Source organism: Portunus trituberculatus, chromosome 18, assembly GCF_017591435.1.
Source record: "Portunus trituberculatus isolate SZX2019 chromosome 18, ASM1759143v1, whole genome shotgun sequence".
Lineage (NCBI taxonomy): Eukaryota > Metazoa > Arthropoda > Malacostraca > Decapoda > Portunidae > Portunus > Portunus trituberculatus.
In genome coordinates this window covers 12,218,404-12,231,411 of record NC_059272.1, presented here as the reverse complement: position 1 = coordinate 12,231,411, position 13,008 = coordinate 12,218,404, and the positions used below count along the sequence as shown (strand labels likewise).

Genomic DNA, 13,008 nt, shown 5'->3' with positions numbered 1-13,008 from the left:
CACAGGTGAAGAAAGATGAACAGCAGCAGACATTTGACACACGTATTAGTAGAAAGGTATTTAGTATTTTATGAAGCGAGTTTTATCTCTAAGCATGTATATAATATGTATTAGTCTTTTATAATATCAATAGTAATGTATTATTTTGCACAAAGAGACGACGCAAAGAAAACAAACATCATTATTCACATGAAATATCAAATGGTGACAGTGATGAAATAATTGATAGGAGCATGAAAGTATAATACATGGCACTGTTAAAGCTTTGACTCTCATTTTCTTTCAGTGAAAGTAAGAATGGATAGATAGGAAGTGCATGAATAACAGAAAATATTGCCAGTCTACCCGTGGAGCACTAGAACGGCTACAAAGAACATTTTATTTACATAGATGTGTAGAGATAAGGATAAAACTATACAAGGAAAATTTACAGATTAAGAACTTTTGATGTACTCTATCTAAAATTGGTAGTATGTCACTGTCAGCAAAAAAATTCCCTGATATTTCTACTGAAGGATGATGACCAAAGCTCAATAAGGAGAGTTAGATGTTCGCTCACTACGGATTGCATTCTGACTATGAGAAGGAAGGTTATGTTCAGATTGACAGGCTGCCTGAGAGAGAGAGAGAGAGAGAGAGAGAGAGAGAGAGAGAGAGAGAGAGAGAGAGAGAGAGAGAGAGAGAGAGAGAGAGAGAGAGAGAGAGAGAGAGAGAGAGAGAGAGAGAGAGAGAGAGAGAGAGAGAGAGAGAGAGAGAGAGAGAGAGAGAGAGAGAGAGAGAGAGAGAGAGAGAGAGAGAGAGAGAGAGAGAGAGAGAGAGAGAGAGAGAGAGAGAGAGAGAGAGAGAGAGAGAGAGAGAGAGAGAGAGAGAGAGAGAGAGAGAGAGAGAGAGAGAGAGAGAGAGAGAGAGAGAGAGAGAGAGAGAGAGAGAAACATGAGCTTCTGACGATGCTAACTGAAGGTGTAGAAGCGCTGTCAAAGTTCATAATTGGCAAAACTTACCAAGGAAAAGATGATTTTTTTTTTTTTCAAAGGAAGACCCTTGGTAATGATTGGGGGTGAGGACGAGGGTAGGGAACCCAGTCTGACTGACAGCACAGGCTAAACTGGAAGGTATGGCGAGGGAGGCAAGGATACCGAAAGGCAGAAAGTGAACTGAGAACATACACTGTAGTAGTCCATATAGTCTAGTCACATTCATTTGGAATGAGCGAGTCTCCCCTCACATACATTTCAATCTCTTCAATCGCTGTCTACAAGTTTGATTGTATTCTCAAAAGTGAGGCTTGTACAAAAAGGAAAAACGACCTAAAAGTAATATGTATACGATTTTTAGCAATATTAGGAAGCAATGTCGAGATCAGCAGAGAATCGAAACAATTTAGTTCGCCGGTATATTTCATGTGACCCTTCGTGATTCCAGGGAAACAAATTGGTTTTCGCTCAGCCTTTGTCAGGCAATTTCATACATCAATATAAATAATTTGCACAGGATTGTTGCAATACTTATTCAACGTGGGACTGAAAATTAGTAAATGGACGGTGTAGCAGTATACCTGGGCGTGTTACTGCTGCAGTGGTGGCACGAGAGTCCAATGAACTTCTGTCGCTCTAATTCATCAGTATAAAAATACGAAGTTATATTTAAGTATAGAACGTTTACAAATAGAATAATTCGAATGAAAAGTAGATTTTAAATAGATCAGATATTGAGAGAGAGAGAGAGAGAGAGAGAGAGAGAGAGAGAGAGAGAGAGAGAGAGAGAGAGAGAGAGAATCATTTCACTAAAAATGGATGGAAAAGAACTAGTCTTGCTTGCGTGGAGATAATCTTCTTTAGCTTCCTCTACTCTGCCTTTCTTTCTCTCCTCTAATTCATCATTTTACTTAGCTTTCTAGACTGCACGGTCAAGACTGTTAGTATGTTTTTATTCCCTGTGCACTTTTCAGACACGGGATTAAGGAATATACGTATAAGTATTATCAAGAACACTAGCACAAACTGTTTAAATCATCCAGTTGAATACCCTACGAGAACAGGTGAACCAGTAGATGTAAAGAGATGCGGCAAGATGTTTTATTGACAGCTTTCAGTGACAGTATTCGAGGAAAGTGAACTGGCGAAACTGACGAAAAGGAGTAGAAAAAAAAATGAATATATAGATGTGAAAAAAATAGCGGTGGTGCGAGGAAGAGTGGTGCACCAAATGGTAATAATTTGGTGGGTAAGAGGAGGAATGTGAAGAATATGGACTCGGCCAAATGGCAAATGATGATCCTAAGAAGGAAAAAAAAACAAATAGATAAAACAATAGTAGTTACAGTATGCATATTTACAAAAACTGCCACGCAAAGAGAGAGAGAGAGAGAGAGAGAGAGAGAGAGAGAGAGAGAGAGAGAAATGGAAGGGCATGGAACGTTATAGTATGGATATTTTGTATTTGTTTATCTATTTTATTTATTTATTTTTCTATTTAATACTCATGTAGCAAAAAAACCCATACCACTCCACACCAATCCGGAACATCATTTGCATTGGTCCCTGGAAATAGCACAGGGGATGGGTGGCGGAGTTTGGTAGGGGTGTGCCGATCGGGAGAAGTTAGAGGGAAAGCATTTGGCAGCTTAATAGTATTCAATGTGGCCTTGAATTGATCCCTATTAACGGGGGGGAAATTTTGCATGCATAAAATAAGGTCAGGGTTCTGTGGCATGTTACTAGTATGGGCTTCTTCGTCTCTTTGCTGCTAATCCTCTTGCCACAGATCTTTTTGATGTAGGAATAATCCATCACATACACATATTTATATAATGATGTGAGTTTCCTTAAACTGTTGCTCTTTGTAATACGACACACGCCATTCCTTTTCCTCTTATATAAGAGTACAGTAAACCCCTCTTAAGTCGGACCAATTGGGGGAAAGTAATCCAAGTAATCCAAGGGATTTTTTTTTTCACAATTCGCACGCCTGTTATCACTAACAGTTGAAATTGTCTACGTAATGTATTATGTAAATAGGTAATACATACAAGGCGCAAGCACAAACATACTCATGCTGCGTACACACACACACACACACACACACACACACACACACACACACACACACACACACACACACACACACACACACACACAAGGGCGCGGCGAGGCAAATGGGCAAGCCTCTAAATGTGTAGCCCCTGTTCACCTAGCAGCAAGTAGGTACGGGATGTAACTCGAGGGGTTGTGGCCTCGTTTTCCCGGTGTGTGGAGTGTGTTGTAGTCTCAGTCCTACCCAAAGATCGGTCTATGAGCTCTGATCTCGCTCCGCAATGGGGAAGGCTGGCTGGGTGACTAGGAAACGACCGTGGTGAATTACACACACACACACACACACACACACACACACACACACACACACACACACACACATCGCGTAGTGTAGTGGTTAGCACCCTCGGTTAACGACCGAAAAGGCCCGGGTTCGAATCCCAGGCGCGGCGAGGCAAACGGGCAAGCCTCTTAATGTGTAGCCCCTGTTCACCTAGCAGCAAGTAGGTACGGGATGTAGCTCGAGGGGTTGTGGCCTCGCTTTCCCGGTGTGTGGAGTGTGTTGTGGTCTCAGTTCTACCCGAAGATCGGTCTATGAGCTCTGACCTCGCTCCGTAATGGGAAAGGCTGGCTAGGTGACCAGCACACGACAATGATGAATCACACACACACACACACACACACACACACACACACACACACACACACACACACACACACACAGCTTTGCCCTTAGAAGTTATGGTAGGTTTATAAAGGCAACAATAAGGAATACAAACACTGCCACACGCTTCCTTAGTGAGCTGTGTAAACACTAATCTTAGCGTCGGCAGTGCCGTGGCACACGCGCCCGTCTGGAATGGCTCAGACAACTCCTTAAATGACTCAGACAATGTACAAGCTATCCGGGATATTTCACCCAATATATAAGCCGAGTGGCTTAAAACGATTCAGCTGAAGGGTAAAACATTCCTACTGGTGCACTCGGGATAGAAATCCAAAAACAAAAAGAACTTGAAAATATCCGACTTATCCTATATTCGGCTTATCAGGGTACGACTTAAGCGACCTTTACTGTAATACATTGTTATTATTATTTTTTTTTGGATCGGTAGATGAGAAATACACAATCATGCATATCAACAATAGGCATGCCGCTTGTCTCTCCGCATGTGTTCAGATTTTTTAACCTTCTTTTTCAGTTTTAAGATCATAACTCGAGGCTCCGTTTTACTAAGCATATGTGATTCAAGGGACGAATTCCATCACTAGTACGGAAAAGTTTTTTTTTTTTTTTTACTAAAGGATACATTTTGTCCCTCTAACGTGTCGTAAGCCAGTTAATAATGTAATTTAAGGAGGAATGTGTTCTCTCTTATTTTTCATTTATTTAGTTTTTTTATATAATTGAATATTTTTATAATGGCTTCAGGAAATAAAGATTTTTCTCTTTCATGCATTTTTTCATAAAGTCAATCTTGTCACTCAAACTGAACAGCAATAACTGTTCTGCTCTCACACTTTTCTTATTCCTTTCTTCATCACACCAGCCTTGTCCTCTTCTGCATACTTATTGTCTCTGATCGATTAGCACACTGATATGATATATTAAAAGGTATGAGATAGGTTCCAAGATAATTTAATGTCTTCTCTTTCAAACGAACCACAATTTTTTCGTATTACGATGCACAAGCTACACGCAGTTTCCATGTATTGATAAATCTGTTTTCCCTAAGAACTATTCAACAATATAACGATATAAATCAATACAATTTTCAAGTGACTTGTTTGCTGTTGACTGAAAAGGACGATGGATCACCATTGTCACATTTAACAGAATCCTTTGCTGGACATACCATTGCCTTGCTCCACTGCTTCTCTATGTCATTCCATCTCTGGAACTTCTATTCCTCATTCCAGCTTCCCTACCCCTTTCATCCCTTCAACTTTTTTCCACTCTTTTTCTTTCGATCTTTGCATTTTACCCTGTATCCAATGCCACTGTCTTCCCTGAGTGTAAGTGCAGAGTACACACCTATATATACCTTCTCCCCATCAGAACACATACACATACACGCTAAAGCAAACAGAGTTATCCTAGCCGTAATTAAGAAGTGAGAATACAGATATTTCCCCGTATATGTTGTTAATGTGGCCAGGAGAGAATGGAAGGCTGCTGCTGAATAATGCACGAGATAGCATTATGCGTACCTGATTGAGTTCACGCACGATCTACGAGGAAGTATGCATATTTATCAGTATATTTAATTTGTATATAGGCTCATTATAGTTCACCACCCGCATATCCCCAGGTAAGTCAGGTAAATAGAATATTCAGTTAAGTGCAATGAAAGATTTCTAACATATATATATATATATATATATATATATATATATATATATATATATATATATATATATATATATATATATATATATATATATATATATATATATATATATATATATATATATATATATATATATATATATATATATATATATATATATATATATATATATATATATATATATATATATATATATATATATATATATATATATATATATATATATATATATATATATATATATATATATATATATATATATATATATATATATATAGAGAGATAGATGAGAGAGAGAGAGAGAGAGAGAGAGAGAGAGAGAGAGAGAGAGAGAGAGAGAGAGAGAGAGAGAGAGAGAGAGAGAGAGAGAGAGAGAGAGAGAGAGAGAGAGAGAGAGAGAGAGAGAGAGAGAGAGGCATATGAAATAGTGAATCTAAGCATGAGTACAAATGAAACCGAAAATGTGCCGTATCACATTATCATATTAGTTCCTATAAGAGAAAAATAACGTTTTCATACTTAATGAGTTCATATTAAGCTTGAGACGTTCAGCCACCTTTTTCATGCATAATATTTACGCTTAAAATTATGTGGAGAGGAAAACCTCCTCTTCCTCCTCCTCCTCCTCCTTCTCCTACCCATCTGCAAGATTTGCTTTTTGATGAATAAAAGAGAAGAGACTCTGCACCCACATGTAGGCTGACAATCGTGGTGGTGATGGTGGTAGTGATATGATGATGATGATGATGATGATGATGATGATGATGATGATGATGATGATGATGATGACGATCTTCGTAATAAAAATAATTATGTTTAGTCGTAAAAAACTAAGAACTATTACAATTACCACAGCCACCACCAACACTGCTATCACCATCACAACTACTGATGCTGTTCCTGCTACCAATACTGTTATTACAACTACTATGTATTGCTGCTATTTTTTGCCTACCCTTTCTTTGTGTAATTCACCTTGGTCGTCCGCTGGTCACCCAGCCAGTCTTCCCCATTACGGAGCGAGCTCAGAGCTCATAGACCGATCTTCGGGTAGGACTGAGACTGTGTGTGTGTGTGTGTGTGTGTGTGTGTGTGTGTGTGTGTGTGTGTGTGTGTGTGTGTGTGTGTGTGTGTGTGTGTGTGTATGTTCTTGGTGGCCTGTAGGGGCAGTAGGCAAATATTATCATCCCTGAAGGCTTATAGATGCTCGGCCCCTGCTCGTGGTGGAGCAGGCAGGATTTTGTGAATAGCGCCTTTGCAGAAGTTTACGTCTCCTCCCTGAGCTCCCTGATGCAATCGCCGTTGGAGATAAGGTTGATAGGAAGCAATAGATTCATGAATTCCTTTTGGAGTGCGGGATAATGCACGGGTTTATTTTTTATTCTATTTGCTGATTTTTTGCTGGTCTTCCTGACAGTAAAAAATGTGGACATTTCTCGGCCACTCAGCGATAATTTGAAGTTGTGTGTGTGTGTGTGTGTGTGTGTGTGTGTGTGTGTGTGTGTGTGTGTGTGTGTGTGTGTGTGTGTTTCACTGTTTGATCTGCTGCAGTTTCTGACGAGACAGCCAGACGTTACCCTGCGGAACGAGGTCAGAGCTCATTATTTCCGATCTTCAGATAGGCCTGAGACCAGGCACACACCACACACCGGGACAACAAGGTCACAACTCCTCGATTTACATCCCATACCTACTCACTGCTAGGTGAACAGGGGCTACACGTGAAAGGAGACACACCCAAACATCTCCACCCGGCCGGGGAATCGAACCGCGGTCCTCTGGCTTCTGAAGCCAGCGCTCTAACCACTGAGCTACCGTGTGTGTGTGTGTGTGTGTGTGTGTGTGTGTGTGTGTGTGTGTGTGTGTGTGTGTGCGCGCACGCTCATGTGGATAAGCGGGAGCGTGTGTGTCCCATTTCAACCAGTTTTTAGACGTTGAAATGGAAAAGAGAGAGAAAAAAAAAAAAAAAAAAAAATTGAGTCGCGCAGGAGAATGTGAATGTGTTGCTACATTAAACGTTTGCTGTTAGTGAAGTCAGAAACTGGGAATAATTAAGAAAAGGAAAATGAAGGAAAGGGACAGAATACAGTAATATTATGTTCAGAGGAAAGATAATGTGATAAAAGTGAATATGGAAACTTAATATGTTCGGAAAAAAGACCAAAAAGGCAGTAATAACCACAGGTGTAGAGGAAAGTTAGATGATTACTAGAATCAAATACAGTGACGTTAGTTTCTCAGGAAAAGAGAGAGAGAGAGAGAGAGAGAGAGAGAGAGAGAGAGAGAGAGAGAGAGAGAGAGAGAGAGAACAATAGAAAGAAGAGAAATGGAAATGGGAATCCTTTCTTTCCTTAGACGAACTTGTGGCTACAGAAAAAGTAAGAAAATTGTTTCGCTCTCTCAAGATGTGGAATTGAGAATATATTTTTTTCTTAATTTGGAGACTTTGCCCATGATTTTCCTCTGATTCTAATGATGAATTGTATCAATATTATCTTGTTTCACGGCGCATATTGGATGTGGTAGGAGTGGCGGTCGTGTTCGTTATGCATGTACTGGGAGTGATATTGATAATGGAGTGATAGTGGTGGCATGAATATACATGGATGTTTTTACGTTCGTTATTTGCAAAGAACATAAAAATGGAATATATATATATATATATATATATATATATATATATATATATTCTGATGTATATAGTAATACAAATAATAATAATAATAACAATAATTAGTGAACATTATCAGCACCAATAATAGCAGGAAAGCGTGGAATCATTCTATTTAATATATTCTGATGCAATGAAATGAATTAATACATTCTCTTCGGAAGAAAATAAGGAAAAAAATAAAGGAAAGTGGAAATAATTGCACTGCCACTACTTTTATTCTCTTCCCTACTTTTAATTCGACAGTGAGTAATACTGGAGGAGAAAATAGACCACTATTATACTGATGGAGAACCCGACTCCGGAATTGGAAGAGACGGACGCAAACTGGCCATGAGTGTCTGCTAATTGGTGAGGGCGGGCGAGATGGGGAGTTGAGAATTGGGGCTGGCAATGGGTGAAGGCAAGGAAATAGCGAGGCAGATTGGAGAGCGAGCATGGCGGGTGAAAGGTTGGGTGAGCCAGCAAGATACTGGTGTTAGAAGCTAAATCATGATGGAATGAAGGGGATGCTTGAGATATAGGATGCATATTGAGAGACATTTCAGTGATTGTCAAAGTAGACAGGATGTGGATGAAGGAAAGCGGGATGGGACGCTTGGAAATGTTATGGATTTAGATTCGTGATGATCCACAGGCGCACGGGATGGAATTCTAGGGATTTACTAAAGCCAATGCTTCTCAAAATGTCGAAGCTAAAGTCTTGCGCTAGGTGGATACCATCTGTTGTTGATGATGTTGATATTGTTGTTGTTGATGTTGACGCGATACCTTTTAATTTATAAAAAAAAAACGAATAAGAAACAAATGTTTCAACTAATGGTTAAGGTACTGATGTATTGTAACAATAAAATCGTTATTTGAATTAAAGAGGAAAAAAAAAACGAGAGAGAGAGAGAGAGAGAGAGAGAGAGAGAGAGAGAGAGAGAGAGAGAGAGAATGTAAAATGGCCTCTCAAACTTTACTTTTTTCCATTTCTTATTAGTGGTAATCTGAAAATAAAGTTTTGTATTTCTGAAAAGTAATAAAGAATAACAAAGTTGAAGAATGAACTATTATATCTGGGATAAAGAAAAAAAAAAGCATACCACATCATGTTACAATAGTATTTAGTGATATAGATTACATCATAAAGGCAAAATATGGCAGTTAGTTTGCGGGATAAATATTGCGTGCTTGAATTTGGCTCCTTGTCATTTCTGAGTGGAAGAAGTAACGCTCTCTCCATAGTTTTATTAAGAACTATGTAACCTCGTTTTCTTATTTGGAACAATAAATTGTACACTCTTGCCATTCTATATCATTTTCTATTTTTCTTCATTAATCAAACAGTATACCTCATCACAGGCAGCCCACAGTCTCTCCTCTTCCATTGGTTCTCCCCTCCCTTATCCTGTGGCATTTTCAAAGGATTAGTGTAGGAAGTTTGGACTGGTGACTACGAGGGGGTGACTGCATGGAGACTGAAGAATGGGTCTCGCCTCTTGTGTTGGTGTGTAAAGGCTTGGCGAGATTCTCGGTAGGTCATTATGGGAAAACTTGGTCTTGATGGAAAGAGAGACTAAGGGGACACCGCGTTAGTTATCTAGTTAGCTCAGTTATTACTTTTTTTTAACTATCTCATAATGCCGAGGTTGGCGGTGCCTCCAGCAATAAGGGAGAAGCACAGTCAAGGACCGGAATGAGTGGAGAGGGAAGGGGAAAGTGAAGGACTCGGTGGAAGAGAGGCACAAGAGAAGGGCAGGATGAGTGGAGGAAAAGGAGGGTAAGGTGAAAGGAAGTGTGAACGAAGATGGAAATAGGTGAGAGCAGGGCAAAGAATAACGAGAAAAAAGATAAAGAAGCAAAGTGGCATTCCATAAACTAATTAGGAAGGAAAAGGCGAAGGAAGAAGCTGATCGAGAAATGATGAGACGGCGAAGGAAGCCGCGTATGTCTCAGATGAAAAGGAATAGATTATATCACGAAACAACATGGTTTTCTCCTGATTTCTCGACTAATTTGTTTAAGAATGGTAAATCTAAGACAGTGGACAACTTTTCACAAGAAGAAAGGTGAAAAGGATGAAATGGGCATATTGAAGTAAACGTTTTTGTAATCTACTCGTAAAAGTGAGAATTGTGTTTGCGCTGGTTAGGAGTGACGTTGTTGCTGATGGTTTTTCTTTATTGCTTTTTCGTCTTCTTTATAAACCGTGGTCGTAGTATTCTTGTAATATAGTGTAATGCTTGGTTCTTCTGTTTTTAACTTGTTTTCTGACATGAAGGAATCCATTCCTCTTCATATAACGTCTTCGATGTCTTTCTGTGGATATCCGTTGTTGGTGAGTAGTTGTGAAACTCTTCGTAGCTCGGCGTTGGTGGCTTTCCATGTGGAGGAGTGTGTGAGTGCGCGTTTGACAAAAGCGTTGACGACGCTGCGGCTGTATTTCTCCGGGCAGTCACTCTTGCCATTAAAGCAGAAACCCAGGTTTGGTTGCCGTGACGTAAACAGATGCGGAGAACGAAGATTCTTCGCGGTGGACCAGCACATCAAGGAATGGAAGCTTCTTGTCGTCTTCAATCTCGTGCGCATAGCTCAGACAGGAGTTTTCTTGAATATATCGATGAGCTGCAGAATTTGTCCCTCGGTGTTAATGTTAATGAAGATGTCGTCGATGTATCTTGTGTATATTGATGGCTTGAGTTCTGCATGTTGCGTGAAGATCATCTCCTCGATGGTCCCCACGTAGAAATTAGTGAAGAGGAAGCCGAGTGGTGATCCCATAGCCACACTATCGCGTATATATATATATATATATATATATATATATATATATATATATATATATATATATATATATATATATATATATTTACTTTTTTTTTTTTGCTGACTACCAACAAAAATAGTGATGCATTAAGTAAATTACCAAATAGTTTTAGTACCATAAACACTTATATAAAGTAAAGTCCATCAAATTAAATGTACATAACGTAACTGTCAATTCCCTTCTATGTGCTCACCACAATAATTAAGCAATACAAAATTTTACGAAAGAGTCTCCCCCTTTCACGTTTTTAGCCGTAACCTAATTTTGGGCACCTTTATAACATTATCCCGAAGTGCAGCCACCAAGGTCACCCTCCATGGGAAATTTCTGAAAATGTTTTTTCTTCCTTAGAACAAAGGAATCATAATGAAAATATATTCAATGGTGTTAGTTATCGTGTATGTAAAAAGTTGGTCCTATAAAAGTGTGAATAAGAATATGTATGAAAAGTAAACAAAATTCTTAACACCCTACTTTTATATAAGGATAGAGAGAGAGAGAGAGAGAGAGAGAGAGAGAGAGAGAGAGAGAGAGAGAGAGAGAGAGAGAGAGAGAGAGAGAGAGAGAGAGAGAGAGAGAGAGAGAGAGAGAGAGAGAGAGAGAGAGAGATGAAATCACATTGAACAAAAGATTATCAAGGATTATATTGCCTTTTATATACACATCACACTACAGACCATCTTATTAACTTTGTTTCGTATGTTTACTATCTCTCCAATACACAAGCCTCACAGCTTCCCCTCCTAACACATCGTAAACATTACCACCACATTATTATCCGAGTTTAACTTTTTTCCCTTGCATTTCTCATCAAACAACTCTTAAACTAACATTTGTGCAAGGGAAAAACTTAACCAACACTAACGTAAACTCTCATATATTGCACAACGGACACAAACCCACGCAACAGAATACAGATTACAAAACTTAGATTCATTTCAAAATGGTTGCAGGTTACAGTTTACAGATCTTAAGACTCGAACGACTCGAAATGTTTAGCATAACAAACCGAAGATTGCTTTCTTCGAGAGCGATAAAATATCAAATTACTGATTGGTTTCAGAAATGTCTTATATTCATACTAGTAAATAGTAATCCCTTTGATCTTTAAGTATGTATTTTTCGAGGGAGGAGTGTGTGTGTGTGTGTGTGTGTGTGTGTGTGTGTGTTTCACTGTTTGATCTGGTGCAGTCTCTGACGAGACAGCCAGACGTTACCCTACGGAACGAGCTCAGAGCTCATTATTTCCGATCTTCGGATAGGACTGAGACCAGGCACACACCACATACCGGGACAACAAGGTCACAACTCTTCGATTTACATCCCGTACCTACTCACTGCTAGGTGAACAGGGGCTACACATGAAAGGAGACACACCCAAATATCTCCACCCGGCCGGGGAATCGAACCCCGGTCCTCTGGCTTGTGAAGCCAGCGCTCTAACCACTGAGCTACCGTGTGTGTGTGTGTGTGTGTGTGTGTGTGTGTGTGTGTGTGTGTGTGTGTGTGTGTGTGTGTGTGTGTGTGTGTGTGTGTGTGTGTGTGTGTTTCCATCATCCCCTCCAACTGTGCTCACGACTTTATCGCTGTGTATTTTGGAAGACCTAAACGAATAATGCTTCCTAATGCAACGACTGTTTCCTGTTCCCTAATGCAAGCACACAGGCAACATGTAACCGTAAAAAAAAGGCTTCAACTGATGATATTATGAGATGCTACATTTTAACCGGTATTCTAGTGTCGAAGTAGTAGTAATAGTAGTAGTAGTAGTAGTAGTAGTAGTAGTAGTAGTAGTAGTAGTATTATTATTATTATTATTATTATTATTATTATTAGTAGTAGTAGTAGTAGTAGTAAGTAGTAAGAAACAAGTAGTAGCAGAAGCAACAGTAATGGTAGCAGCAGTTAACAGCAGTAGTATCAGCAGCAGGACCAGCAGCAACAGCAGAAGCAGAAGCAGCAGCAGCAGCAGCAGCAGCAGCAGCAACAGCAGCAACAGCATGAGCAGCAGCAGCAGCAGCAGCAGCAGCAGCCGCAGCAACAGCAAGAGCAGCAGAATCAGTATATCTATTTATGTGTGCCTCTTTATGTATGCAAGTATCTATCTGTTATACACACAAGGAAAAAGATTTGCGAGTAGTT

At 39.5% G+C, this 13,008-nt stretch overlaps 1 protein-coding gene and 1 non-coding gene across 5 annotated transcripts in view; one reads left to right on the top strand and one right to left on the bottom strand.

Annotated features, from left to right (window-relative positions):
- The window catches only part of LOC123505542 (neuronal acetylcholine receptor subunit alpha-7-like), a 429,580-nt gene that overhangs the window by 67,144 nt on the left and 349,428 nt on the right, over positions 1-13,008 (top strand). The window lies entirely within an intron of this gene.
- Positions 7,131-7,204, bottom strand: Trnal-cag. The gene has a single exon. It is a non-coding gene; the product is annotated as a tRNA-Leu (tRNA).